Source organism: Ascaphus truei, chromosome 18, assembly GCF_040206685.1.
Source record: "Ascaphus truei isolate aAscTru1 chromosome 18, aAscTru1.hap1, whole genome shotgun sequence".
NCBI lineage: Eukaryota > Metazoa > Chordata > Amphibia > Anura > Ascaphidae > Ascaphus > Ascaphus truei.
In genome coordinates, this window is record NC_134500.1 from 20,120,652 (window position 1) to 20,136,967 (window position 16,316).

The following is a 16,316-nucleotide window of genomic DNA, read 5'->3' on the forward strand; positions in this document are numbered from 1 at the left end:
TAAGTTTCACTGGATGTGCACTGAGCTCTGTCTGTGTTTCGTGTTCTGTCTCTGGTTTTAAATTAATATTATTTATGAAATATATATATATATATGTTTGTTTATAAATTGCGTTTAATTGTAACTTTCCATGCTAACCAGGTCCATCACACGCACCTACAGCACAGATACCGATACATAGGGCCACGGTGCCCAAAACAACAATGGCCGCCGCGTCGTCAGCGCCCGTCACGTGACATGCTGTTTTCCCTGTGGCTGTCGCGGCCTCGCTTTCCGACCTCTCCTCCCCCACCCACCTTCCAGCCGTGTCGCAAAACTGTCGCGAGAGAGAGAGAAGAGGTGTAGTTGTTCTTGGCCGAGGTGGATTCGCAGCTCGGGCTGGGACGGGGCGTCAGAGAAGAAGGGGAGGAGGGCTGGGGGGATTAAAGCCTCGGCGGACCCTTCCCCCCCTGTGTGCTCGGTATAATACTACGGTAAGGGGGCAGGGCCTAGTGACTTCGAGGAGAGGCCACCGACACCACGACCCCCCCCCGCTTCCCTTACACCGGGAAAGAAGCTGCGAGATCGGCTCGTGAGGGGGAGGATGCTCGCTAGGGAGTCATCGTGATCGGTAAGGGGCTGAGCAAAACGGGCACACCGATCTCAACAGGGATCGGGGCAAATGTATGAACCGGGGGTCAATCCGGGGGTTGGGGGTTGACCCTTATCATCTTAGCCCCTTATCATCTTAGCCCCTTATCATCTTAGCCCCTTATCATCTTAGCCCCTTGTCATGTTAGCCCCTTATCATTTTAGCCCCCCTGCCCCCTTATCATTTTAGCCCCCCTGCCCCCTTATCATTTTAGCCCCCTGCCCCTTATCATTTTAGCCCCCTGTCCCCTTATCATTTTAGCCCCCTGTCCCCTTATCATTTTAGCCCCCTGTCCCCTTATCATTTTAGCCCCCTGTCCCCTTATCATTTTAGCCCCCTGTCCCCTTATCATTTTAGCCCCCTGTCCCCTTATCATTTTAGCCCCCTGTCCCCTTATCATTTTAGCCCCCTGTCCCCTTATCATTTTAGCCCCCTGCCCCCTTATCATATTAGCCCACTGCCCCCTTATCATTTTAGCCCCCCGCCCCCTTATCATTTTAGCCCCCCGCCCCCTTATCATTTTAGCCCCCCGCCCCCTTATCATTTTAGCCCCCCGCCCCCTTATCCCCTTATCATCTTAGCCCCTTATCATTTTAGCCCCTTAGTTGCTGGGGATTTTGGCTGATCACCTATTAACGAAGGGGCTAATTGATCAATAATCACAAAGCAGTTGATCAAAACAGGGTCCTCCCCATAAGCTTCTGTGGCTTCATGGTGGGGCTGTTACTTTCAGTGAGGGTACATGATACATTAGGCATTCTGATATGGGTTTGTGCAAGTGACCAATATTCAATATGTAATGATTAGTAGGGATATCAAGGGAAATCTTCCCTCATTAATAGGTATACATTTTAAAATTGCGATGTTACCCTAATCCTTTAAAGAGGATTAGTAAATGGTCATAAATATACATATCTATTGTTTGTAAAACAGAATAACAAATCAGGGAATCTTTAGGGCTTTCTGATGTTTTAATATCAGATTACTATTAAGCTTACATGCTTTATTAGTAAATAAGGTTAACAGTACTAATTATAAGTATACTGTAATACAGGATAACAATACATCAGGCCATTTTCATAGTTTTCTTATGATGAATATAAAATATAATTTTTTTCAATTTAATAATAAATAGGATTAACTGATGGTCACACACTTTGTATATGAGGGACCCTCATATCTGTATCTAGTGGTGTGGATTATTATCTTGTGTGGTTTATTATCTTGTGTGGTTCTGTCTTGTACAGTATGTGTATCTTTATATAGTACCATCCATGTACACAGAGCTTCACGGCAGTACAGTAATACACGTGATCTAGTAATAAAACACATAATGGGAATATGTACTTAAAACATAAAAGTAACAATAGGAAAATGAGTCCCTGTCCCGAAGCATTTACAATCCAAGTCTTGAATGAGAAATCTTAAAACATGCTAACAAAATAAAGTGGCCCTGTTAGTTGGATCTTTAATATATTAATTTTGTCCACATCTAAAGAAATGGTTTGTTGCATTTGATAAATCTATAGATGCTTCAGATTGTAATAAAATGTATATCTGTTTTTATTCAATAGCAGAAGACAACAATTTCAGACTTGACTAAAAATCAATTGCAAAACATTATTATTTTTTAATTAATTATAAAAGGTGCCAATTAAATCCTGACCTTCTAGTAAGCACATATAATGGCACAAAAAGTCATGTTGGACACGTTTGGAAATATAAGAGGTCACTTTAATGTTGCATAATCAAGCCAAAGTTTCATACCCTGTTCATTCAAACCCTGATAAGGGTACTGGCTGGTGCTGAAAATGTAGGCTTGATTCTCCATCAGTAAATTAACTTTTTATATTTCCTCGGGTTTCCCAATCCTCCCTTTTTTTACCAACCTCCATACTTCTCTGCTTGGAGGAGCCCAGTATTATAGGATTAGGAGTTTGCTTCACTTCCCCCACTGTTGGTAACAGTGAATCTTACTGATTTGAGTGCTGAAAATTGTACAAATTGCATTTTAGGTCTCTGTACTTGCCGAGTTCATTATGTAATATCTAATTTTACTTCAATAACTGCCAGTGATTTTTCAACCTCAAGCAGTATTCCCATTCAATGTTGTAGCATCATCTTATTTTTCCATCTGCTCTATTATGTGTATTATGTGCCGTGGTGTAACTCAGCTAATGATGTTTTAACTTAAATTCAATTTACCCCATATGTTCAGTGCTTTGAATGGGGTTAAGCAATGGCTTCGATTTTCTAGGAGCTGCTTTAGGCCTTGGTCAGGTAGGGAACGGGTGTGCTGCGCCCTGCTCGGCCGGGCGATTAGCGGCCGGCTAGGTGCGCGGCCACGATATCACGTAGCTGGTTCGCCCTCATTGAGCGAACCGTTCACGTGACGTGCTTGCGAGCAGCAAATTCAAATTTGCATGCTCGGCAAGCAGCTAAGCGCCAAGCAGGCGTGCCCGCCCGCTCACGCTGGCCACACACATTGTCTCATCGTGGCGAGCGCGCCCACCCGCTCAGCGCCACCCTGGATGAGGCCTTAAGGGGATGTGTTTATGCTGCATCCTAAGATCTGCTACATGTGGTAAGTGGGTTGAGATGTCTTACAAAAAGTAGTGTCACTTAGAAATATATAAACCTGTTAAACAGTGGAGTCATGGAACTGGGATCCTATTTTAAAGCAGCACTTACCCGCCAGAAGCTTACATGAGTTTAACTCCTATAATGTTAGTATTTTTCCCAATGAGCCATAGCCTGCTCATTTTTGGTTTGCATGATTTCTTAATCTCTAGCTTCTGAGGTTACAATAGTAACCTTTAGATTGCACTAGGAGAGCATCGTTTGAAACTTCCGGACATTTAATTTTAAACATTTAGATCGGTGGTTATCAACCTTGTTTTTTTGTTGTTGTTTTTTTGCTAAGTAACCCTATAATTATAGTGTGAAATTCTGCCGAACCCCAACCTGTGATAAGATGCATTGTTATGAACCCCAACCCTCTCTATTAGTGTGCCTGAGATCAGATGCATTGTAAATTCTTCTGTATTTGGTACAATTTTCAAATAACGTGAAAATTGCAGGGAACTCTTTAGTGGTGCGCGCGGAACACAAGCTTTCCTAGAAACCCCCGTTGAAATACACTGAATTACACCTTTAAAAAAAAAATATATATATATATAAACAAACCGTATTGGAAAGGGCAAAGATAGATCTCACTAAGTACAATGCAGAAGACAATGGAGGCCACCATACTCTGCTGCTTTAAAAGATGTATACAGGCAGTCCTCGGTTATCCGACACAATGCGTTACTCAAAATGGCATCACATAGCGAAGCGTTGGAAAGCGAAACACATTTTCCCACAGGAACACTGTTTAAATGGAAGGTTCTGTTCCTGAAGGCATTTCTAACACTAAAATACACCAAATATTTTACGCAGGCAATAAGATATGCAGCACAGACATAAATTATGATGTAAAGATTCTATTTATTGAACATCACTTAGATTTTTGCTTTTATCAGACGTGGTTAAGGGCCTAAATACACCACTAAACCTTCACACAGACTCATCTGGATTATTTCTCTGACCTGCAGGCTTCTGATTGGCCAATTGTTGCAACTTTGCAAAGCTTCTGATAAGCCATTTTGGCGTTATAAAAATGCCCATAGGTATGCATTGCATAGCGTCGGATAAGCCATTCAACGTAAAACGGGGACGGCCTGTACAATCGGTATTCTATACAATAGAAAAAAGTAAAGAGCCTTCTATAAATCAATTTGTTTCGTAAAGGAGACGTACTTTTGTAAACAAGATCGCAACGTTACCCTGGTTCTGTAGATAAAGTTTCCCTGCTATCAACATCAATCTTTGACCATTATTTTAAAAGCTAATTATATCTAATTAAAATAAACCTGAACCTGCGCTGAGCTTCCAACCGAGATATTCAAACGCAAAATACTTTCGATCTTGGAGTGGCTGCCATCTCTGTACAGATTTGTCCGCCTATGTCTTTCAGGACTGATTGGTTAAATATCCCATAGGATCAAGTAGATACATGTAAACTCATAACGCTATATACCGGCGCCTAGATGAATACAACCCATACATTCCTAAGGTGATCACTGACCAAATGGTAATAAAGTCCTTAGTCCATTTGGTCAGTGATCACCTTAGGGTTGTATTCATCTAGGCCAGGCCTGCACAACTCCAGGCCTCAAGGGCCGCAAACAGGCCAGTTTTCAGTATATCCCTACTTCAGCACAGCTGGCTCAATTAGTGGCTCAGTCATATTAAGCCACTAATTGAGCCAGCTGTGCTGAAGTAGGGATATCATGAAAACCTGGCCTGTTTGCGGCCCTCCAGGACTTGAGTTGTGCAGGCCTGATCTAGGGGCTGGTATGTTGTTTTGTGTATTTTGTTAGTTATCTGCAGTGGTTGACAAATCACCAAAAAATCTACTCGCCACACAAAAAAAATCTACTCGCCACCTAGTACCAAACGTGTGCTGCTTGGGCCGATATTTACTCGCCCGGGGTTAAATCCACTTGCCCGGGGCGAGCAAATGTATAGGTTTGTCGAACACTGGTTATCTGTATCGATCCTAGTTACCAGGCAGCCTAGCCTTTTCATATTTAAGGTTTTTTTGTGATCACTTTTAGTAATAAGTTAACTAAATAATTTTAAGCATTAGCGCTTTAAACACAGTTTTTTCTATTTCATGTAAACTCATTATAACCACGTGTAAGTCAGAGGTGGCTCAGTGAGTAAAAGACACTGACTGGCACTGAGAGTTTGAAGCAGGGGAGCCTGGTTTAATTCCCGGTGTCGGCTCTTTGTGACCTTAGGCAAGTCACTTTATCTCCCTGTGCCTCAGGCACCAAGACATAGATTGTAAGCTCCACGGGGCAGGGACCTGTGCCTGCAAAATGCCTCTGTAAAGCGCTAAGTATAATTGCAGCGCTATACAAAAACATGCTATTATTATTATTATTGCAAATTTTCTTGTTTTTCCAAACGAGTATCAAGCTGAGATCAACCTAACATACTCAGGTAAAGTCCGTGCGTGTGTCCGTCCGTCCGTCCGTCCGTCCGTCCGTTACCATAAAATAAAGACTTTTTTCTGTGATTCTGATTTGATGTTATTGATAATAAGTAGTATATATAAGTTGAAGAATACAACAGACATGGCATAACTTTGGTTGTATGGTGGGTTAGTAACCCGTCGACACTTTGTTACAATGATAGATTTTTTGTGTCTGGTTGCGTGTCCTTGGAATAACTTGTATAATGCAGGAGGAACGGGGCCTCCAGCCGCCAGTGGGAAATCCGTCACAAACTGTAACGTGTAGATTGAGCAAACAATGGAAAAATAGAATAATCCTACAGCATACTCGTAAACCTAACAGCCAGGTCTGCAAAGTCAGGAGACTTGGAGCATTGACGTTGAGCAACTTGGATGATGAAGATTTTGCCGGCCAATGCACTGCCATTGTAAAGGTAGGGAAGGGTTTTACAGACCAGGTTATTGGCACTCGCTAGACTAGGGGTGCTACTGCAGTCCTGAAGCCCCCCTCCCCCCAACAGGTCAAGTTTTCAGGATATCCCTGATTCAGCACAGGTGGCTCAATCAGGCTCAGTCTTCGATGTAGTGCTGAAGCCGAGGTATCCTGAAAACCAGACCTGTTGGGGGGGGGCTTGAGGACTGGAGTTCAGCACCCGTGCACTAAACGGTCCACGTTAAGTTCACGTTGTTTGCTGCTGATATTGTGGGCGTCTCTCTTGGCATGTGCTGCTGGGATTGCTTTTTAACGCTCGCTGTTCTGGGCCGTATTTGTATCCCTTGTGTTAGCAGAATGACTTATCTGAGCCTACTTCATTTTGCTGCCTATAGCCAATGACTGACACCTCTGCCTCCATGCAGTAATAACCCCTTGAGTGTCAGAAGGGCCTGCAACGCATTGCTTTGTGCTCAAAGGGTTACGTTTCGGGGTTGCTGTTTAGAGCATCATTTTTATTTAGTTGTAAAAGAACCATTTTTTTATTTTTACATGGGTGAGAAGCAGGGGGTCTCCGGAGCTGAACGGTGTTAGTTTTAGCTCTGGAGATCCGCTGGTTCCAGAGATACTTACCGTTAAATGTGCTGTCAGATTTCTCCTCTCCAGGGGAAACAAAATGGAGGTTTTAATCTCCAGCATCACCTGGGCCAATAAGAAGCTGCAACATCATCTGGTCTGCCCTTTTTAGTGTCAATTTCTCGAGGTGCTTTGCTCCAGTTTTGCACAGTGTGCGTCAGAGTGGGATTTGGGGCGTGTCTGTAGGAGAAGCAAGATCCGGGCTGGGCAACAGCAGTCCTCCAAGGGCCACCAACAAGTCAGGTTTTCCGGCTATCCCTGCTTCAGCACAGGTGGTGCAGTCTTCTCATGAGCCACTGATTGAACCACCAGTGCTGAAGCAGGGATATCCTGACAACCTAACCTGTTTGTGGCCCTTGAGGACTGGATTTGCCGACCCCGATTTAGATGATTTTGTGCGTGCCATTTTTACCTCCCTTCTGTCAGATATTCCCTCAAATCTGATATGCCATAAATCTACTTGATATAAGAAATTAGATAACCACAGCCAATCTAAGTAAGCGCTTTATCACATCACTGAAAAACTATTAATGATGACAAAGCAGCAAACATTGAAATATGTCAGTAAAGGGTTGGTTTTTTTTTTGCCATAAATTAAGATTTTAAGTATTTGTGATTGACATATACACACCACACGCACCACCCCACACACACCACCCCACACACACCACCCCACACTCACCACCCCACACTCACCACCCCACACACACCACCCCCCACACACACCACCCCCCACACACACCACCCCCCCCACACACCACCACCCCCACACACCACCCCCCCCCACACACCACCCCCCCCCACACACCACCCCCCCCCACACACCACACCACACACACCACACACACCTTGATTAACCGAGCCCTAGATTGTTAAAATTAATTGTGTATCTGACTTCCTTTGTGTTAACTTTATAAAGGTTTAAAAAAAAAAAAAAAAAAAAAAAAAAAGGTACTGTATGAAGCAGGGTGTCTCTAGCTGAACTGTGGCCCCCGAGACTTGCTTCCCGAGGTACAAACCTCCGTAGGTGCTGTCCGTTCCTTATACAGGTTTATACCTCCTGTGTCACGCTGACCAATAGGAAGATGCTACAGATGATGTTGTGTCTTCCTGTGCAGTGGGACATTTAAACCTCCATATCCTTCACCCAGGCCCGGGTGCTACCAGCAGCACCTACGGAGGTAAGGATCTCGGGAAGCAGGGTGTCCTCGGAGCTGAAATTAATGGGGTCCAGCTCTAGAGACCCCCTTCATACCTAGACGGGGGAAAAATACAAACACAAAAACACCGTAGGCGGAACCACACCTTTTAACTTGCATAGGTGGTGGGAGTTCATGAAATATAGGATGTTATTTGTGATGAGGAGGAGAGGACTAGAATGATCTCTTTGATTTGTACTAATGGCTACTTTGTGGTTTAGTAACTCTTACTTAAACATTGCTCACTACTTGGAAAACAAATCCCATTTCTGCAGGTTCTGTCTCAAAATACATAGCGAGGTGTGGCGTGTGTCACTGAGCCCTACTTAGTAATTTCCTCTTACGTTACTGTGCTGCCGAAATATCTTTTTTTCTTTTAGAATCTAAGTTTAGAAATGCTGCTTAATTTGAGTTCTCTTAGCTGTGTTCTGGCCAGAGCAGTGTGTGTGCGCTTCCGTTTTTTTACTGAATATAAATAATGTGTAGAATAATGTGTATGTATGTTATGGTGGGTAAAAAAAAGCGACAAAAACCCTCCACAGTAAAGCATATAGCAAATGGAAATATTACTGTATGCTTATTTGCATGTCTTAGACAGGTCTGCAACCCGCCTTTCACCATTATCACCCAGCACACAGCACTTCCACTGCAGCAAGGGATTCTGGGAAATATATATATATTACACACACACACACACACACACACACACACACACACACACACACACACACACACACACACACACACACACACACACACACACACACACACACACACACACACACACACACACACACACACACACACACACACTTTAAGTTATGGTGGGTGAAAAAGATGACAAAAAACCTCCACCGTTAGCATATAGCCAATAAACAATATCACTTATGAGCACCGACCTCACACTGATGAGACCCATTAAGGTTGAAACATGTCTGTGAGTGGTTTGACTGACTTTGCATCTAATCCCATGCTGTGCTCAATCTGTGTGAACAGCAGAACATTTGCTTATATGGGTTTCATGTAAATGGATTTCAGGCAAAAGGTGACACATTGTTTGGTCTTGTTATTTCCCAGAATCCCTTGCTTCAGTGTAATCACTGTATGCTAGGTGATAATGGTTGAAAGGCAGGGCTGCAGACCTCTCAGGGCTGGGACCTGCTGCGCCCGGCGGTGCGGGCGGCCGCGTGAGCGCTACTCGCCATTGCCTTGTAGCCTCACGATCCGGTCCCAGTCCCTCCTCACTGCCAACTGACTACGTACTGTGACGCGTCAGCCAGCAGGGGATACAAGAGAATTGTGTTCCCGTGCGGCGACGCGTCACGTGGTCTCGCAGTGAGCCAATGAGGAGGGGAGCTGGAGGGAAGTCTGTGTGTGTCTGCAGCCGTGAAGTGCCCCCCCTCCGCTCTTGTGCCCGTTTCGCAGGCTGACCCTGCTACGGGGCTCCAAGAGTGTGAGGGCTATGGTCACTGCCGGAAGCGGTGTCAGGAAAATAAATAAATATATATATCTGCTGCTTTTGCTGGGTGTTGCAAATAGCTTGTGTTTTGGCCTGCCCCTGTCATGGCCCCGCCCCCCTGCCACATTTTGAACACTCCCCGCCTCCCCTCCCTCCGGTGCCGGTTTCACTGGAAAGGTTGCGGCCAGCTCCTGCTGAGTTCATCTTCTTCCCGGGGAGGAGAGGCAGCAGCAGCAGCATATTTGGTGGTTGGGGGGGGGGGGGGGGAAAGACAGAGAAGCACCACGGCAGAGGGGTTTCCATGTGTGCCTGTGTGTAATGGCCCCGCCCCCCACATCATGACGCCCCGCCCGTTTTGGTCACGCCCCCCGCTCCTAAAAAAGTTTCCTACAGACCGCATATCGCGGTCTGTGTCTGTCAGCGCCCCGCCAGTCTGCAGTGCGGGCGCGCTGACTCTGGGAGTGGGGCCTTAGCCTTAGACATGTGAATGTGCTCACAAGTGATAGTCTATATCTCTCATTTGCCAGGCTAACCCTTTAGATGCTGCTTTGAAGCTCATTGGCTGATAAACAATTTGTTCCATTGTAAAATGCAAATTAGTTTAAACGCTTTTTGAAAGGAAGCGGCACAGTGCGTGCGTGCGTGTGTGTCTGTGTGTCTGAATGTGTACACACAATATTATATGTACAATCATTGGACACAGCGTTTGAAGCAGGGGAACCTGGTTCGATTTCCTGTGTCGCCTCCTTGTGACCTTAAGCAAGTCACTTTATCTCCCTGTGCCTCAGGCACCAAAAACATAGATTGTAAGCTCTGTGGGGCAGGGACTCTTGGCTGCAAAATGTCTATTTACAGCGCTGCATGCACTGTCAGTGCTAGACAAGATATTCTTATTATATCATGTCGTTTATATAATATACGCACAATGTACTGCATCCTTTTGAAAATATATATTTTACAGTATAGTATGTATATGTGTGTATGTATCTTCTGTTTATTGAAGTGCGACAGAACTTCTTCTCATGGTGTGATAAGTTTTAAAGAAGCAAAACATGTGAAATCTTGTATCTTAAATTAATCAGTTCTGTATTATTAGATACTACATTTAAAATATGTATATTTTTTTTAATTCAACTTCCATTTTTAATGAGTTTGAAAGCATGCTTTGATTTCTATTGCAGGCTTTAGCCCACCTCACCAGCAGTGCAAGATATTTGCAACACTTTCCTGTTTGGGATGCTTTGTTGCCACATTTCCCTGCAGTTTGTGCAGCAAACTAACATTGTAGCTGCTGAGTTACTGACTGAAGTGGCCATTATGTTAGGCACACAATCAGGATTTGGACAGATTTATTACATGAGCATTAAAGCTGCAGTTCAGTCAATATCCTGCATGTTTGTTTTTTTTTAATAAATCAGTTCTGTAGTAAGAAAAAATACTTTTAGCATTTTCTGTTTTAAAAACAACAACTTTGAAAGACCAATTTTCTTGTATTCTATTTTAACAGCCATTTGCTAAGGCACTGCCCCTTCATGTCCTGTCACAAGCACTGGCACACCCCTTAGTCAGCACTGCCCTCCCTCTAGCACTTGTCAGTGCAGGAGTGCTCATGAATATTCATGAGCTTCCACTGCCAGTCAAGCAAATGCCAGCTTTTAATATGTCACCAAATTTCGACCTATCAATACATGGAGAACGAATTGACCGGCAGCTATACAGTTCTTTAGGTAATTAGAGATGATTGCCCACATGAAACTATTGAAGTAAAAAAATAAATGTAAAAAAAAAAAAAAAAAAAAAAGACTGAACTGCAGCTTTAAACGATTGCCAGCTTAGGTAAGAATGTAGAATTATACATTGCCACATGATTTTATATATGAAAATAAGAAAACGGGGTGGGGGTGGGGGTGGGGGGGAGGTGGGGATGTAGTATTGCTGCTTTAATACAATACGTTATGTAGTTGTTGGTGTGGTACAAAGTAGCGTTGCATGTATGTTGGTAATCACCGACACTGGTAGAGCTCTACTGTCAGACAAATGAAGCAGGTGTGCTGGAGGAACCTTGCAGGAAACGCGTCTGTGCAGTGCAGCTTTGCAGTTAGACACGGACTTCCAGTACTACGGATCTCCGAGCAACAGCAAGCAGAACATCCGTCCTACGCGTTTCGTAACTATAAAGTTACTTCATCATGACACACACTATACAATACACGTGTGTGTGTGTGGTGGAATAACAAGGGCTGAAGATGATGTGATATCTATCTATACCCCATACCCTCACAATCTGTATTACTTTATACGGTAGCATGCTTATTTTTGAAGGGATATTTGTGAGACTGGAAGCATGACATCCTTCAAATTGGCGGTTTAAATATGACCACCCATTTGTATATGCACAATGTTCTTGTAAATAGGTTTATTTTTAAGCCAATGATGGGAGTTTTGAGCACCGGGATCAACAGAGATGCCGTTCACCCTGATGGCAAAGGTAGGCCAGATCTTGCGTGCTATGCACAAAGGGACGAGGCAAAATCTCTTGCTGGGCTTGTTTTTTTTTGGTTGCCTTACAGAATAGGGCTCTTGACAGCAGAGGTAGTAAGTGAGTGGAGTTCAGAGGTGCCAAACATGGGGACCTTGATAAGGTGTGTGTGTGTGTGTGTGTGTGTGTGTGTGTGTGTGTGTGTGTGTGTGTGTACACACTAATAGCTAGAGTTGCTTAAACATAGGGAGAATAGCTTTGAATTTCAGTGTGGCCTGTGGATCAAAATACTAATTTCTACTATGAATGACTTATTACTACCCAATAGCCGCCCTAACTGACACCAATGCACAAGACATGCTTATGTGGAAGTCTTTATTTCTTCTGTAGGTATACCAGTGTGTGCTGCCATCCACAGCACTAACTCCTCCCCCTGCTCTGTCGCCCTACAACTAGCGTCCCGCAGGCAAGCGCCGTCCCGCGGAGATCATTAATGTGACCCGTGGACTTTCTGTGCCTGGTCATTTAATACCAGTTGCTTAAGCTTTTCAGTGCAGCTTTCACACAGAAACTCACTTGTAATTTTAAGTCAATGTATATGGTATAAATGCTTGTAACATATATTTAAAATATATATTTTTAATGTAAATGAAATTTAAAATAAGCTTGTGTTCCTTCTGCTCCCAAATCTTTTCTGATCAGGCCCCATTGGAAACCGGGTTGGAAAATCCCTGCCCTAGACTCTAGAAGTCTCCCAACATATCACTTAGGGCTCGTGTATATAGTACAGGACGGAGCGCATGACATCACGCTCGCCTGTGCTAGAAGCCATCCGTGGCCTGTAGGATTGTGCGACAGGGGGGCGTAGCGAGGGCGTGGCCGTGATGTCACGAGCGGTTCGCCCTCATGGGCTGAACCACGCACGTGACCCGGCCGTCACGCGGCAAAATGAAAAATGCGCGCAAAGTATCGTCCATCGCTCTCGTGCACGCTCGCGCTATGGCTGTGCGCATTCCCTTACGGACTGTTTCTGGTGCGTGAGACGTCGCTCATACTATGGACGCGGGCTTAGATTGTTTGCTCTCTGGGAAAGGAATTTTCTTTCTTGTGCTTTTATATTGGTTTCCATTATTATAATTCCCCTGTATTCCGGGGGTTATTTTATAAAGTGCTTTTATCCCTTTTTGAAGGGGAAAAAAAATGAACCAAGAGGTTTCCCAATTTCCCATGATATCATTTTTTTTTAATCTCGTTAGTAATTATAACTGAAAAAAAAAAGATGGCTCTGGGGTCGTTCAATCGGAAGCTGCAGTGATGTCACCACTTTCTGTTGGCTGACAGGCCTACCCCAATCGCCATATTGCTTCTCCCAAACAAGAATTCTTGTAAGGGGTCGTCTCTGTAGCTTGGAGGAACGCATTTCCGCCCCGGGGGTGACCCCTAGTGTAAAATGATGATAAAATCATTTTTATTTTAAAAAAAAGTTGGTAATAAAAATGAGCAGCATGGATTTCTTAACCACAGAGATCTGTATCTTTGTTTTAATTCCTGTGAGATATTGTAGATCAAAAGCTAAGACAGCGCTTATAGTGCCGGCGACGTCGCGTCAAAACAAATGTGTTGACGCCGTCGCGTGCGCTTAAACCGCGTCCATGGATAGTGCTTGCGGGCAGAGGCGCGCTTCCGCTTGGCACTGAGCCCCTACAGCCGCAATGAGAGCGGCTTTAGTAAGGGCTCGCCTACGTTTCCGCAAGCGCGCGGAAGCGTAGGTCTTAGGAAATTTTTTAATTTTCCTGCTTGCCGGAGCGCAGCGCCGGTCACGTGAGCGGTTCGCCCAATGAGGGCGAACCAGCTCCGTGACGTCACTGGCCCGCTCGCCGACACGCCCCCGACATGCCCACGGACGGCGCGCTGTATAAGGCCAGGGAAAGCACCCGCTTTCCCTCAGCGCGGCTCCGCCCGCCAGCTAAAACCATGGCCGAGGCCTTATAGTAGGAGCGGCGCGACGGCTTGGTCATGATCGCTGGGAGTCACTTCAGTTTGATTTTTCCAGCGACCGCAGCGTGACGTCAGCGTGGCCGGCACTATAAGCGCAGCCTTAGGCTGCGTCCACGTTGCTGCTGAGCGCGCTCATGCTTGAGGGAGGTGATGTCTCCAAGCATGTGCACAGGGTGTCCTGCATAATTTTGCACGCTTCAGTCAATTTTGTTTGTCTCCCCAAGCTTGGGAGAGTGTACGTGCACGCTCACAAGTGCGGGCGCCGCGCGAGCGTGGCCGTTTCAATTGATTTTAATTGCAGTTGGCGCGCCAAGCGCACTCAACGGCAGTATGGACGCAGCCTGAGAGAATGGTTTCATTTTCACATAATGGTAATTGCGCTCTCTGAAGGGTAGTCTGCAAGCTGGTGAAGCCGGAAGGTGCATTATGATACATTTTTACTGCGTGGATTCACATTGGGTATTTTGGTCGGTTGGAACAGTGTTGTGCAAAATGTATCTCCATTGTGAGCTCTGTCAGCTGCATTGCAGTTTTTGTTTTGCTTTGAAGCAATGTCTCCTCGTTTAGTGGCAGATTTACATGCAGCATGTAATCAAGTCCCCCTGCTTCTTTTAGGACTGGAGGGTTATTTCCGGCTCTGACTGCAGCAAGGCACTATTAGAATAATGTACATGCGTATAACTGCTTACTGCTAACCAACACCCTTAACACGAACCCTTTCGCTGCCCAAGGCGCCTGCGACGCAGGGATGTATGATTTACGTACTTCCACCAACTAGATTACGGGGGCTCTCTAGTACTTATTGCGACTCCTGTCTGATGTCTGCTACGCGTCTCTCTTAAGCAGTAATAATAAAACCCAAACTGGTGCTATCAGTATTGCAAAAAAAATTTTTTTTTGAAATAAATGCAGGGAGAAGGGCCTATATTTTTTTAATAGCCTTTTGCTAAATCTGTCTTCACTACCAGATGCATGGTGTATATTTTATTATAATATACCTGTCGATAATGAAAGATTTGCCTTCGAAATCCCCTAGTAAGCATTTTGGTCATGACAAGCATCATTCCTTCAATCATCGTATCTACCCATTGCATGCCTCATAGCAGTCCCAACTCCAGGCCTCAAGGACTCCTATCGGTCCAGGTGTTAAGGTTATCCTCGCAATCGTTTTGCCTGCACTCATGCTTTGGTAGTCTTAAAACCTGCACTGTTAAGGGTCCTTGAGAATTGGAGCTGGGAACCATTGCATTGGAATTACTTAGTAGCCTTTATGGCAATGTCTTACCACTGTGGAATGTCTCCCCTCCCAGGGGGTCTATCCTCCATACCTGATGCACCCACCCTCACCCCAATGCACCTAACTTTAGCTAACAATCGCTACTGGCCAAACATGTCTAACAAGTATATAGGCAACGCATAGAAATCAATCAAATGCGGACAAAAAATAAACATGTATAAACACACCCACCCTGCAGGATGTGTGCCCGTGAGGCTACCTAGCCCCTTTCATGGAGAGCCTAAGTAGCCTTATTGGCAAGCAAGGGGTTAGATGGAAAAAACAACACAACTTTCCCCATCCGTAGTGAAGTCCTCCGTGATCTTGAGACAAGACGCCCCCCAGAAATTATTCTAATGACATAATCCAATGGGCTGATACAAAAAAACTAAATTCCAAAAAGTTGTCAAAATTGCAAAGAAGGTAATGCAGTCTTGACGTGCCAAAGAAATAAGAAAATGAAAACACAAAAAAATAACCCAAGGTCCTAATCCAGGGCCCAATAGTCTACAAGAGCATGCTATATAAGGGCGGTACCCACGCTTAACTCCTGTGTCGTTGGCGGGGAGAGAACATGTGAGGTGTCCGTTATGAAGATAGAAGATAAAGAAGCAATTTCTTGAGGGCCTAGTTAGTTTCACTGTCACCCTGGGTGGTGTTGACCTTTATTTAACGTGTGTGTGTGTGTGTGTGTGTGTGTGTGTGTGTGTGTGTGTGTGTACACACCATACACCAGTTCGTACACAGGCACTCTCAGGAACCTGATGAAAATTAACTGATTTATTAAATAAGATATCAATGTTTTGGAACCTTTCAAAAGGGAGAAACATTGATGTCTTATGTAATAAATAGCTTCTTTTTCACCAAGTTTCTGTGAGTGCCTGTGTACGAAATGCTTGATATTGCACCTTTGCTTGTGCATCCAGGCAAGGTGATTGTCACGATTGTTGTCTGCTGCAGTGTGGGTATACCACCATCATTGTCAACATATTCCACTGCTGGATGAAGGCCTCTCCAATGATCTTGCAGGTTGCAATCCTCTCCATGTTGCTTCAACACATGTTATTTCATCCTCCCGTCTTACTTTTTGTCATCTTGGTCTTTTATAATCTCTCTTGGAATCCAGTCGAGTGCCATCTTCGT

General features: G+C 44.6%; 1 protein-coding gene across 6 annotated transcripts in view; it reads left to right on the plus strand.

Moving 5' to 3' along the window:
• The first annotated feature begins 306 nt into the window (after positions 1 to 306).
• RNF111 (ring finger protein 111) overlaps positions 307 to 16,316 on the plus strand; it is a 67,338-nt gene continuing 51,328 nt past the window's right edge. For 5 of the 6 annotated variants that reach the window (XM_075575807.1, XM_075575806.1, XM_075575809.1 and 2 more), the window contains exon 1: positions 307 to 610. The gene's annotated coding sequence lies outside the window, so the exon portion shown is untranslated. The remainder of the gene's footprint in view (positions 611 to 16,316) is intronic. The other variant, XM_075575808.1, reaches the window with a different exon arrangement.